At 41.5% G+C, this 12099-nt stretch overlaps 1 protein-coding gene across 3 annotated transcripts in view; it reads right to left on the minus strand.

Moving 5' to 3' along the window:
- EXD1 (exonuclease 3'-5' domain containing 1) overlaps nt 1-2650 on the minus strand; it is a 555213-nt gene extending 552563 nt beyond the window's left edge. For 2 of the 3 annotated variants that reach the window (XM_069208819.1, XM_069208821.1), the window contains exon 1: nt 2531-2650. The gene's annotated coding sequence lies outside the window, so the exon portion shown is untranslated. The remainder of the gene's footprint in view (nt 1-2530) is intronic. The other variant, XM_069208820.1, reaches the window with a different exon arrangement.
- Between the last annotated feature and the right edge of the window lie 9449 nt (nt 2651-12099).

Raw genomic sequence — 12099 nt, forward strand, 5'->3', positions numbered from 1 at the left:
CCATGTAGCTTTGAGTAGGAGGCCGGCAAACTAGCCCTTGGAGTAACTCTGGTGGCCCAGGGTTCAAGCAGAAAAGTGGGTCTCAAGCAGCAGGACAGTCCTCTGAGGGCACAGGGCAGGCTTCAGGTAGCAGGGTAGGACTCTTAGAGCAGCAAGGCAGTCCTCTGAAGTTTACAGCAGGCCACAGCCAGCAAGGTAGTCCTCTGAGAGTCCGCTGCAGGTCTTAAAGTGAACTGAATAGTATGTCTGAGAATCCTATTTCCATACCTGGTCTCAGTTTTGGAGTTGGAAGTTTCCCCCTTTACCCCCACAGATGGGTCTAGGAGTTCCTGCCTCCCTGTGCCGGTCCACAGCGTCTGGGGTTACAAATGGCTAGTGAGAATTCCTTGGTGTGTGCACTGAGGCAGCTCTGTTGAAGTACAGGTGGGGTTGTGCACAGCCCTGCCCCTCCCATTCTGTCAGGATGGCTGTTCCTACGAACAGCTAGTTCCCCCTTTGCCTCACTGTTTGGGAGATGTAAACACAGGACAACTGCCAACTTCACCTAGTCATGCAACCCAGGGTACAGGATGCAGGAACCAAATGGTTAGGACAAGAAAATACCAGCTTTCTAAAAGTGGCATTTTCAGAATGGTGATTTAAAACACAAGGTTACCATTAAAGAGAATTTTAAATTACAATTCTCTAGACACCAAGCGTGACATTTCTAGAGTTATCACTTGTTAAATGTAATAAGGTAACCCATATGTTATTTTACGAGAGTGGTAGGCCTCAAGGTAATGAAAAATTAATTTGTGATTTTTTCACTACAGGATGTGAAAAACTTAAAAGTACATGGCAAACTTTTTAAATACAATGCACCCTTCCCTACTTGCTGTTTAAGGTCTCCCCTAGGGGTGACCTATATGCATTACAGAGAGAGTTTTAGGCTTGGAAAAAGGCGTTTTGCCAAGTTGAACTGGCAATGTAAAACTGCACACAGGGTGCACTAGCAGGCCTGAAACATGTTTCAAAGGACTATTTAGGTAGGTGGCACAATAAGTGCTGCAGGTTCATTAGTAGCATTTAATTTACCAGTCCTGAGGATATGGCATACCACTTAACTGAGGACTTATAAGTAAGTATGCCAATCAGGTGTAAGACAATGCTACCAGGTTTTAAGCACTTTAGCAATGGGCAGCAGTGACAAGTAAAGTGCACAGGGCCCTAAAGCCAACAAAAACTAAATAAATAAAAAAATAGAGGACAGTGTGAAGGCACACAGTTTGAAGGTGACCCTGCAGAAAGGGCCACGTCCAACACAAAGGCATTACATTAAAGATGCTACGAGGCAATGACATCATGTATGGGTTTATCTGTCCTTATGTAGAATCATCAGAGTGAATGGGATTTAAACCGCTGATGCAACGGCAGGTACTAAAGAAATGTTAAATTAAATTAAATTTAGTTGCTTAAAGTATGGACTACTACAAACAGTTTAGCTCTCTACAACGGCTCTTGTAATTGAAAAACAACATGACATTCGATGCTGTGCACGTACTTGTATCCAAGGGTATAGCTTTGATAAAGGACACCTAGCTGCGTTTAGGATGATCCAATTTTCAGTTTTATGTTCCCTGTCTTTTTAAGCAATTCATTTCCATAATTAAAAGAAACATAAAACGGGCGTTCTTTTAACAGTTTTATGGGTTTTGCTTTGTGACTTAAATTTGTTAAAGGATATCAAGTTTGACCGTTTTAAACCAGAAATATAACTTCACTTTTTTTTCCTCCAACCACAAATTACAGAAGAGTGTGTTTGGTTATACCAAATCCTGCCATTATTGGTTTAAAAGTTCTGTGTGAACACCTTAGCTTGAACAAGCAGATTGTCATTTTACTTAACTGCCATTTTTGACCAGGAGCTATACGAACGCGGCACTGAAATTTCCATTTTTACGACGCCCCACGCATCTTGGTGTCCGGAATTACCCAACACAGTGAAATCGGCTAGGACTATTACAGTGATGGGACAGATCTCAAGATGTATTGAGATCTCGGCCTTTGCTAGCTGAATACAAGTTGTATATAGTTGCCCAGCACTGCACACAACATTAAGGCATTTATAATGCTGGCGTACAGCATTCGAACAAAAAAAAGAAAACCTGTCGAAAGGTCGCCGACCCTAAGAAAGTTAGGAAATGTAGGTTCTTGTTTCCTTTAACCTGCTTTATTTCTCTCCTGACGTGAAGTACTCTCGCCGAGAGAAGTATGTAGGGCCTCTCATCTAAAGGCAGACTGGTACTTCGAAGTGACCAACTACGTAACATAGTACTATAACGTCTCTCTTTTAAAAGCACCTAGCATGGAAATATTTCGACAAGGCGTTTTTTTTTTAAACTACATCGCGTTCATTTCATGTAAAACACACACTGGCAGCCAAGAGATATCCTGCCTACCCATCCGGAAATCTTCCTCAAATAGAATGCTAAAAAGTCACAAAACAAAAAAAATGGTTAAAATACGTCTATAGAAGGTTCAGCGTACAGACCTGCAAGAACAGATATCCGCTTCGGTTATATACAACTATTCCTTCTTCCTAACTAAGCACGTTATAAAGTGCTGCAACAAGCAAACAAGAGCCCTATGACAGCCGGCCGTGTGCGCTACGTCAAACGTCAGCGCGGAGGCGGTACCCACGCTCTGCGTGACACCTTAATTGACCTGAGTTGTGTCCGCAGAACAGCGGATAATCTGATTGGTTCAGGGTACGCTTTCTTCCATTGTCTACAGCTGACGTTCCTACGAGGCTCGCACAGAAGCTTATGCCTTTATTCGAGAATTGTTCCATTAAGAAAAGGGCTAATACTGTTAATCCGTTGCGCGGTTGAATTTATGTTTTCGGTGCTTCTCGGCCATGGCAACATCTGTTGTTAGCAGAAAGAGTAGTCAACTGAGACTCGCTGTTACTGCAGCATCTCACGGAAAAAAGCAAGGTTTGCGTAGAGAGAGCGAGGGAAAGGATGTTCTGGTTACATCAAGTAAATGCAAGTCTTCTTCCTCTGAGGAAGGCGAAGTATCGCAGGCTAGTACTACCTCGTGAGAGAAATGGAAAGAAGGATGTATCTTAGGAACAAAAAAAGGATCAGGTTTAAGAATAACACAACCCTCAAAAAATCATAGAAAAGGGAGATGACATAAAAGAGCAGACAATTCTCAATTCCCTCAGCTAATGCAATGGGCACGAGAATGGCTACTTTGTAGATTGGAAAATTCAGACTCTCAGAAATATGAGGTTTAAAGACGAATTTTAAAAGCATGAGTACTGAAGGAAGGTCCAAAGCTGGGGATATAGAACAATCAGAAAGTCTGTATAAAGCAACGTGTTTCAACAATATTGTAACCAAAACATCACTTTTCAAACTTTCCACAAACTTTATACACATTTATGTAAAGCTTTAATGGCTTCCCATTGAGATTTTAGAGTGAATAAGGATAAATTCAACTGGAAACCCTCTTACGGAAATTGTAAAACAGAAGTAGCAGTACAAGTGACAGGAGAAAGAGTGATTAGAGTACAATCTATGAAAAAAATCCCAATGCCTGGTGTAGCAGGTCTTTGATGTAGTAGGTTTAAGATCATTTTAAATACCTTTGTTTTGCAAACTCCACCTTTCAACTTCCAGACCAACAGAGAAAGCCTGATTCGAAGAGCCAGAATCAAAGACCACAAAGGAGATGGAGCCAGTGGAAGAATCCAAGGAGGAAGGGCAGACAGACACTGAAGCAGAGGAAACAATGACCTCCCAGGCCAGCAGTGAACCACCTCAGTGTTTTACACTCTGTCTTCCTAAACTCTGTACAGGAGCTTGGGAATTAGCAGTAATGGAGGAATATCCCTGGAGACAGAGACGAATGAAACAGTCTGCTTAATTCATCTGTTTAATTGTTGTCCTATTACCATATATGTTCTGCCGAGAGGGATGACAGATGTGGTTCTGCCAAGTACCCAGTTGAACTATAACTGCATTCAATGATTTTGAATAAGTCCGTGCTTGATGATTTATCTACATTACAGTCACATTTTTGTATGATCCCACCAAAACATTTTTGTGTTACACTTGAGGCAGGAAACGATGCAGCAAATAGCAAATTTGTGTTAAATCTTTCCAAGTCTAAACAAGTGGTCATTGTATGTGGGGATCTGTGGGTGGGGTGGGGAATAAGAGAGCGTGGAGGTTGAGCATGGAAGAGAACAAGAAGCTTTATTCTAATGGGGGCATTGTATGCTTCCACTGTTAGAAAAAGCCTCGTGATATTTCTTAATGGAATTGTCAGCTGGAAAAATTGGGTCAGGTTTTACTGAGTGTGAAAAAAACCTAACAACCGAAAATCAGGTAGAGCAAAATTAACACATGGAAACATGTAGCTATCTTGTAATCAGGGCCTAGAAATCAGGTGTTTAGACTATGATTTGCATGTTGGTACTGACAAAATACTTTCCCAGGATTGTGAATTTTACTGCACTTGTTAATTATTTAGAGAAACAAGAGGAATCCTCAACTTTCACAGACTTTTTTAAATATTATTTTTGAATCACGAATGGTATTAAGGTATAGTGAGTGGTAGGGAGATGATTGTATATTGGCAGGAGGAAGTTCACACCACTAACGTTCATCCATGATGTTACAGCTGATGATCTTGTTAAATTTAGAATCATTTGAATTAGAGGCTTGATTCATAAATCACTAAAGGTAGTTATTTCTATAGAAATAAACATTATTGTTCAGGTTATTTCACACATCTGTCATAAAGGCTTTATTTATATTTCAGATCTATGATGTCAAACAATTTTAGCCAGTCACAGAGAATCAGTTATTAGGTAGAAGGTGTGCTGTGTATTATACAAGCAATACTGAACTGCAAATGATGAAATAATAAAATATATAAATATTTATTGTTTTGATAACAATGCCTTTGCATTGTAGGTTGAGCTAATCTGTAAGAACAGACAGAATGAAGATACTCAGGGTCTCTGTTTCTTCCATGTTCTGTTCCCCTTTTTCTACGTTTACGTATGTTTGCATACCTATCCTTTGCGGTGTTGTCAGTGGGCTCAGAGAAGAGTGGATATTACCATCACCTCTGTTGGGTCCAGTTTACCAGGTTAGTGCAGATTGCCTTGCTCACACTGTCATTCCAACCTGAGCAATAGATTCCAGTGTGAATCAAGCCCAGACATTACATATAGTAACTAAGTTGCAAAGGAGGTTAGTTTAGTAAAGTCTGAAGATAAGGTCTTACAGTAAGAAATAATTTCAATTAAGAAAGAAATTGGTTCACTCACATACACATTAATTAGTAACACCTATTACATCTTTAGCACCTACAGAGAAATTTACGGGGGGTCTAGAGATATTTGCAATTTTTCTTAATCAGTGTATTGACCTTTTTGTGTAGGCCAATGGCATTTCCACACGGCTAAGATAAAGTTGCAATTTTTTTCTTAAGTAGGAAAGCTGACAATTGGAATCTTTTATAAGTCGAAGACAATGATCCATTGACATATAATTTTTCTGCATTCTGCAAGCAAATGTGAACGTTATTTAATAGAAAATCAGATGCTTTTTCCTTCGATAGTGAGAAGCTGAATTTGAACCAGGCCCTTAAGCTTTAATTAGTTTAAGAACCATTTTTGTTTGATGATTGACCAGATAAAATCAAGGTCTGTGCAGTGAATTGAAAGATGTCCTAACACAGGTTGTTAACTTTCCTACTAAGTGTTATGAACTCAAAAATATGGCAGTAGAATTAGATCATCACTGATGAACGTCACTCAGATAAAAATGAAACTGACACTATAGTATCCTAATTTATAAAGAAAAGGTGCTTGGATAGGGTAATGGCGCTCACAATCTTATACCAATAGTAAACCAATATTCACATGTATCTGAGTTATATTAAACATGTTGAACGGTGCTCTGTAAGGGAACCACCCAAAACCCTAAAAAATATAATAACAGCCCCAAGGTTGTTAGAAATTTGCAAAAAAAAGGCACACATCAATCCATTAAATCCAAATGGTGCAATTCATCTTTTTATTCCGCTCAATAGTTCAATTGTTTCACATTCAGCCTGACCAACATGTTTTTCGTCTGGGACAATCACCCAATGACTTTTTCAAGGCTTGTTATGGCTGAAAATTGATCATAAGTATTTATAATATCACATCACTGTTAATTGTATTTTAGAAAAACAAAGAGAATCAAAGTAGTGTTTTTAAATCTAACCGTGGAAACCTCTGATAATATATTCCCATTTTTTATCCATATCAGTCTGATTATGACACCATATTACATGTGCAAGTCCCATAATCATAAACCTTGAGTATATATAAAATTGTGAATAAATTCAATAATTAATTGGTGATGTCTTACTTTCCATTAATAGTCCTATATGTGATGTGAATATGATACTATGCATGCACACACATGTGAGGAGTCTAATATGTACCTTATTTCCCTATAGCCACGTTTTTGCAAAAGTTAAAGGAAATAGGAAAAGAAGAAACTTTTCCTGTACCCTATATAGTATCCTAATGGCTGCTGGATTAAATAAAACAAAGAAAGTGGAGCTTAATCCTCTCCTCTGAGTCCTTCATAGAATTGAAACTTTCTGTTACGTTAGCCAGGACATTTTTCCTTCTATGTGAGGACCTGGAGGCAAGGATTAGGCTAGTTCAAAGCTTGTCAACGACCAGCATTGCCAGATTCATCACTGGTTTCACATAAAACCTTTTAAAAGTTGAATCCGGAGGCCAATCTGCCGCATTAAGGATATCCTCCAGTCTAGCCCCTAAATAGAAGGTTTTGGATGCCATTTCTCCTCTATTGGAATGGGCCCCACAGTTGAAAATGTCGATACCTGCCTCCTGCGTGGCCCATCTAACCCACCTTGCAACAGTAGGCGAGAATACTGGTTTGTGAGGTTTAGTGAGAGCAATGAAAAGTTGGCTTTTCCCGGGGGACATAACTCCTCCGTCATGGACTCATAGGCCCTGAGGGTCCTGACTACACACAACTTTGGAATGTGTGGGAATGCAGGTTAAGAAACAATCCTAGAGTTGCTTTTTGTTCTCCTAAAAATGTTGAAGGTTACCTCTCCCAGAGTAACTACTCTACCTGTTAAGTCCAGAACTCTCAGATCACAAATCATCCAACAAGATAACAGACACAGTAGAGTTGCTAGTATTGCGGACAGCTGTTTCTGAGACAAATATTTGTTGGTGGGCCAAGACTGACATAGGTGAAGCACAGCATTAACAACCCAAAATTAGAATAAAGGGATTGAGGCAGAGATGACAACCTAATTCCTCTCAGAAGTTTACAAACAAGGGGATGCTCACAGATTGGATGGCCATCCATTGGTACATGGCTTGAAGAGATGGCAGACCTGAATGTATTAATAGACTGATAGGCTAAACCTTCTAAAGCAAGAGAGACCAAAAAAGTCAAGATACAGACAATATCAGCACTCACGGGATCCAATTGTTGTTGATGACACCAACCAAACAATCTCGACCAGTTGGAACAGTATCTCTGGTTTGTGGAGTCTGCCCATGCCATGGAGAGCAAGCTGGTAACTTCCTAAAAAAGTCCTGGGACTTTCCAATTTTCCCTGTAATCCACCATGCCATGAAATGGAGAGAGTGAGATAGGACCAGGTGATGTTGATTGAACTGGGGATCCCTGAGGAGATCCGAAAACAGGGGTATAATGTTTGGAAAATCTCAAGAAAGTTTGATCAGAACTGGAAACCATACCTGAGACCTGCAAAACAGAGTAATAACTACAATGTTTGCCTGCTGGCGACATACCTGAGTGGCCAATCGCATGATCATCGCGAATGGGGGAAAAGCATAACCCTTTTCCTTGTCCAATCTTGGAGAAAGGCATTGGTCGCCACTGTGTTGGGATCTGGACGCCATACGAAGAACCTCTCCAGTTGGTGGTCCAGTTGGGATGCAAACAGATCAATTGAGAAAGGTCCGCAACGGGCCAGGAGAGCTTGAAACACCGCTTGATGGAGCTTTAAAAGACTGGCCTCCTGCCAATGACGGGAGTGCCAGTCCACCACCTGATTGGACTTGCAGAGAGATGTTCTCCTGCCACCCAAATTTGGTTGGCCAGGCAGTAATTCCATATACTGAGCCACATCTGATAGGGTCTTGGATCACATCCCGCCTTAATGATTGACATAGCCGACTGCGGCCACCTTGTCCACCCTGAAAAGGATACAGCATTGGGCCTTGTCCCTGGCCCAGCATTTGACTGCAAAAGACCCCGCCATTAACTCCAACCAATTGATGTGCAGGCTTTGTTCTGCGGAAGACCATTTTCCACATGTAAAGTATTTTCCGCAGCGTGCCCCCCAACCATCTCCACTGGCATCCAATTCTATTATTAGATCGGGCTGAGACACAAATATTGCCCTGCATTCCATGCCTCCATGTGGGAGATTCACCAATGGAGTTCCTCCTTTGCTTCTTCTGAGAGAGGGATGGACTGGGAGTAAGAAAGCGATTTCCGAAGGTGGAAGATCTTTAAACGCTGCAACTCCCTGTAGTGGAGAGGGCCTGGGAATATAGCCTGAATTGAAGATAAGAGGAGGCCCACTACTCCGGCCAGGTGACACAGAGAGACTGTGGGCTTGGCCAGGGTTCGCTTCGTTGTGTAGCCATTTTAGTTATAGCTCCATGCACGTTATTTTAACACACTAGGCCTGCCGCTGTGCACTTTAACCTAGATATATTTTATTCGGCTTCGCTTTGTTATTGTTACAGTAGCCACTTTTACGGTCTTGTTTTATTTATTTCTATTTAACTGTTTTTGCCTAGCACAGCACTGTGGGCCAGATGTACGAAAAAACCAAATTGCGATTTGCAATTTGCGAGTCTCTGCGACTCGCAAATTGCAAGTCGCAATTTGGGATGCAGAAAGGTGTCTCAGACACCTTCTGCAAGTCGCTATGGGGTCGCAAAGACCCACCTCATTAATATTAATGAGGTGGGTCGCAAATTGCGGCCCCATAGCGACTATGGGCACTCGCTAACATGGAGGCCTGCTGACGTCGGCAGGCCTCCATGTTAGCGACCTGCTGCTCAATAAAGCAGGTTTTTTTTTTTTTAAATGTAGCCCGTTTTCCCTAAGGGATAACGAGCTGCATTTTAAAAAAATCCGAAACCTTTTGTTTCGGTTTTTTCAGGGCAGGGAGTGGTCCCTTGGACCACTCCCTGCCCTGAAAAACTATTTTTGGGTGCAATCACAAACTGGAAGGGGTCCCATGGGGACCCCTTCCAATTTGCGATTGTGTTACCATCCACTTGAAGTGGATGGTAACTGCGATGCCATTTGCGACCGCTAACGGTATAACGAGTATAACGACTCGCAATATGCATTTGTGCATTGCAAACCCACGTTTGCGAGTCGCAAACGGCGATTTTCGCCGTTTGCGACTCGCAAAAGGGTTGCTACATCTGGCCCTGTGTTCTCAAACAAGACATTCTTGCTCACTCTGTGCTTCTCTCAAGGCTCCAGTAAAGGTAGGTTGCCGATGAACGTGGTATAAGTTTTGTCTTTGACATTCATAGAAGACACACATCCTTACGTAGGGACATTTTCTCAGAGCATCAGCTGTTTTATTATAAAAACACCTTCCTGTCCCTTACACGTTAGAGGGAGATTCCAGCCAGAGAACCACGACTGTATGCTGATTGCTGAGTGCTTTGCTACAGCTGTTTATGCAGACTTCAGGCCTTTGCTCAGGTATGGGGGATGATGTCTTCCCAGGGGAACCTGAAGGGCAGAATTAGAGCTTAACATGATGTGCTCTAGTATAACATAGGTAGGAATTAGTTTATTGACCCTAGTGACAATATGGTAGCGTTATTTCTATGCTTGACCGTCCTTGTCACAATTTTAATCTTGTCATGCTGTATCGTCCTGGTTATTGCAGTCCATGCTTTGCTATCTAAGATGCAATCGCTTTATTAAAGCATTGTTGAAACCTATACTGCCTCTGTTGTCATTGTGTATGTGAGACTAATGTAACTGAAAGAAACGAATGAGACCTGAGTGACCACGGCTTCCCTGAGAAACCAGTTATGTCATGCGCTCAGCTGCCCAATCATCCCTGCCTCTGGGTACAGATGAGGCACTGCTAGTTAGCCGGAGCAAAACCCGGATTGGAGTGACAGGTGTCACCTGCAGTGGGTCAGACTCAGTCTTCCACACCGCAGACGGTTCTGCCACTCAAAATCCAGTAGTCTCATTAGAATAATGAGAGCCTAAGCGACAGCTTGAGCTCATGTTTGATTTTAAAGAGCTTCCAAGAAGGAAGACTCAGAGTAGCTTTGATTGAGTCAATCAGGAACCCCAGAAACTGAGTGGACTGGACCAGAATGAGAGAATATTTCTGCTTGTTGATCAGGAAACCCAGAGATTACAGGAGATGTATGGTAAGCTGTAAATGAGCAGAGACACGACTTGGACACTGATTGAGGATAAGAATGTCCTCTAGGTAGATAATGAGCCTGAGCTCCAGAGCCCTTAAGTGTTCCACAACCGACTTCATCACCTTGATAAAACACCAAGGAGCAGAGGACAGACCAAAAGACAGGGAGACGAACTCAAATACCTGTGACCTCCATTGAAAATCCAAGAGGTAACAAAGCCACACAGCGCACAGAGCCAGGAATACAAAGCAGCCACGGAGGAGTGAAAACATTCCTGCGCAAGCAGAAAACACATACAGCAGTGAAGCACACCAAGCTTAACCTGCAAGAAAAGGCAAATACCTTAAATCACAATAAACAAGAGAAAGTCGAAGGCACTTAACTCGAGCTGTTTGAGCAGCGAGGAAAGAGGGAGTTAGAACGTTTCTAGGAAATATGAAGGGACATTGGAGGCCCTGATTGAATGAACTGTTCCTTGTGTTTTCTCCTGTTGTTTCATGGGAAATGTAGTTAAATTTGGATTTGTGTTTGAATCTTAATTTAATGGCTGCTGGGTTTAATAAAAGGAAGAAAGTGTAGCCTAATCCTCGCATCCGGGTCCTGACATAGAATCAAGCTTTAGTAACATCATATACATAGAAACAAAAGGGGTGGAAAATGTAATCAATTGCACATAATATTGTTTCAAAGGAAATAATTGACTTTGTCAGATAGATAGAATAAGAATATCTCAGGGCTCTTAGATTCAGGAGTCTCAGGTAACTATTTGGAAACGAAGTTAGCACAATCATTACCTGTCATCAAAAAATATGTTACAGAAGAGGCTAGGACAAGAGATGATTCTCCATTGTCTTTAGAGTGTGTAAACATTTATGTACACACATGGTTTCTGTGGTATGTTTTGGAAGTCACCATGAAAAGATTTGTTTTGATTTAAATCCATTTTAAAATTGAATGTAGATAAGACTGAGGGGCTTTTATAGTTCGGTACCCCTTCTGGTGGCCTTCGGAATCGGGAAATGTCCCACCACCTAAGAAGCGAGCAAGAAACCCTGGAGCAATCATATATGTTTCACTACCTCTTACAACACAAATCAATGCTCTCACTACTTCCTGTTTCTACCTCCTGCATATGTTAGGCATGGTGCTCCATTTGCTTCCTCTAGAGTTGTCACTGTACAGTAGTTCAAGCTATCATCCTTTCCCTAGAGACTATTGTGATTTTTTTTATTTTTGGGCCTGCCTAAAACATGAATTCAACAAATACAACTGTTCCAAAATATTGTGGTGAGATTGTTGCTAAGCCTGCCTCCGCACAGCTCCATCTCATCTCATCTCATCTCAGAATGACTCTGATTGCCAATGCAGTAGGAATTGTTCTTCAAAGCTTTATGTATTTGCCACAATTCCACAAACAGAGCTCTATATTTCTTCAATCTAGAATCCATTGCTGTATCTCTATGTAGAAACTACTTTCCACCAAAGCCTTTCTGGCAACATGGCAACAGTCCCCTGTACAAATCGAGCTGGACGAGAAGCAGAATTTTTAGTTATCTTGCCCCAAAGCTTTGGAATTCTTTGCCTAGCCACCTGTGTTCAGAAACTGC

This window comes from Pleurodeles waltl, chromosome 9 (genome assembly GCF_031143425.1).
Source record: "Pleurodeles waltl isolate 20211129_DDA chromosome 9, aPleWal1.hap1.20221129, whole genome shotgun sequence".
NCBI classification, from domain to species: domain Eukaryota; kingdom Metazoa; phylum Chordata; class Amphibia; order Caudata; family Salamandridae; genus Pleurodeles; species Pleurodeles waltl.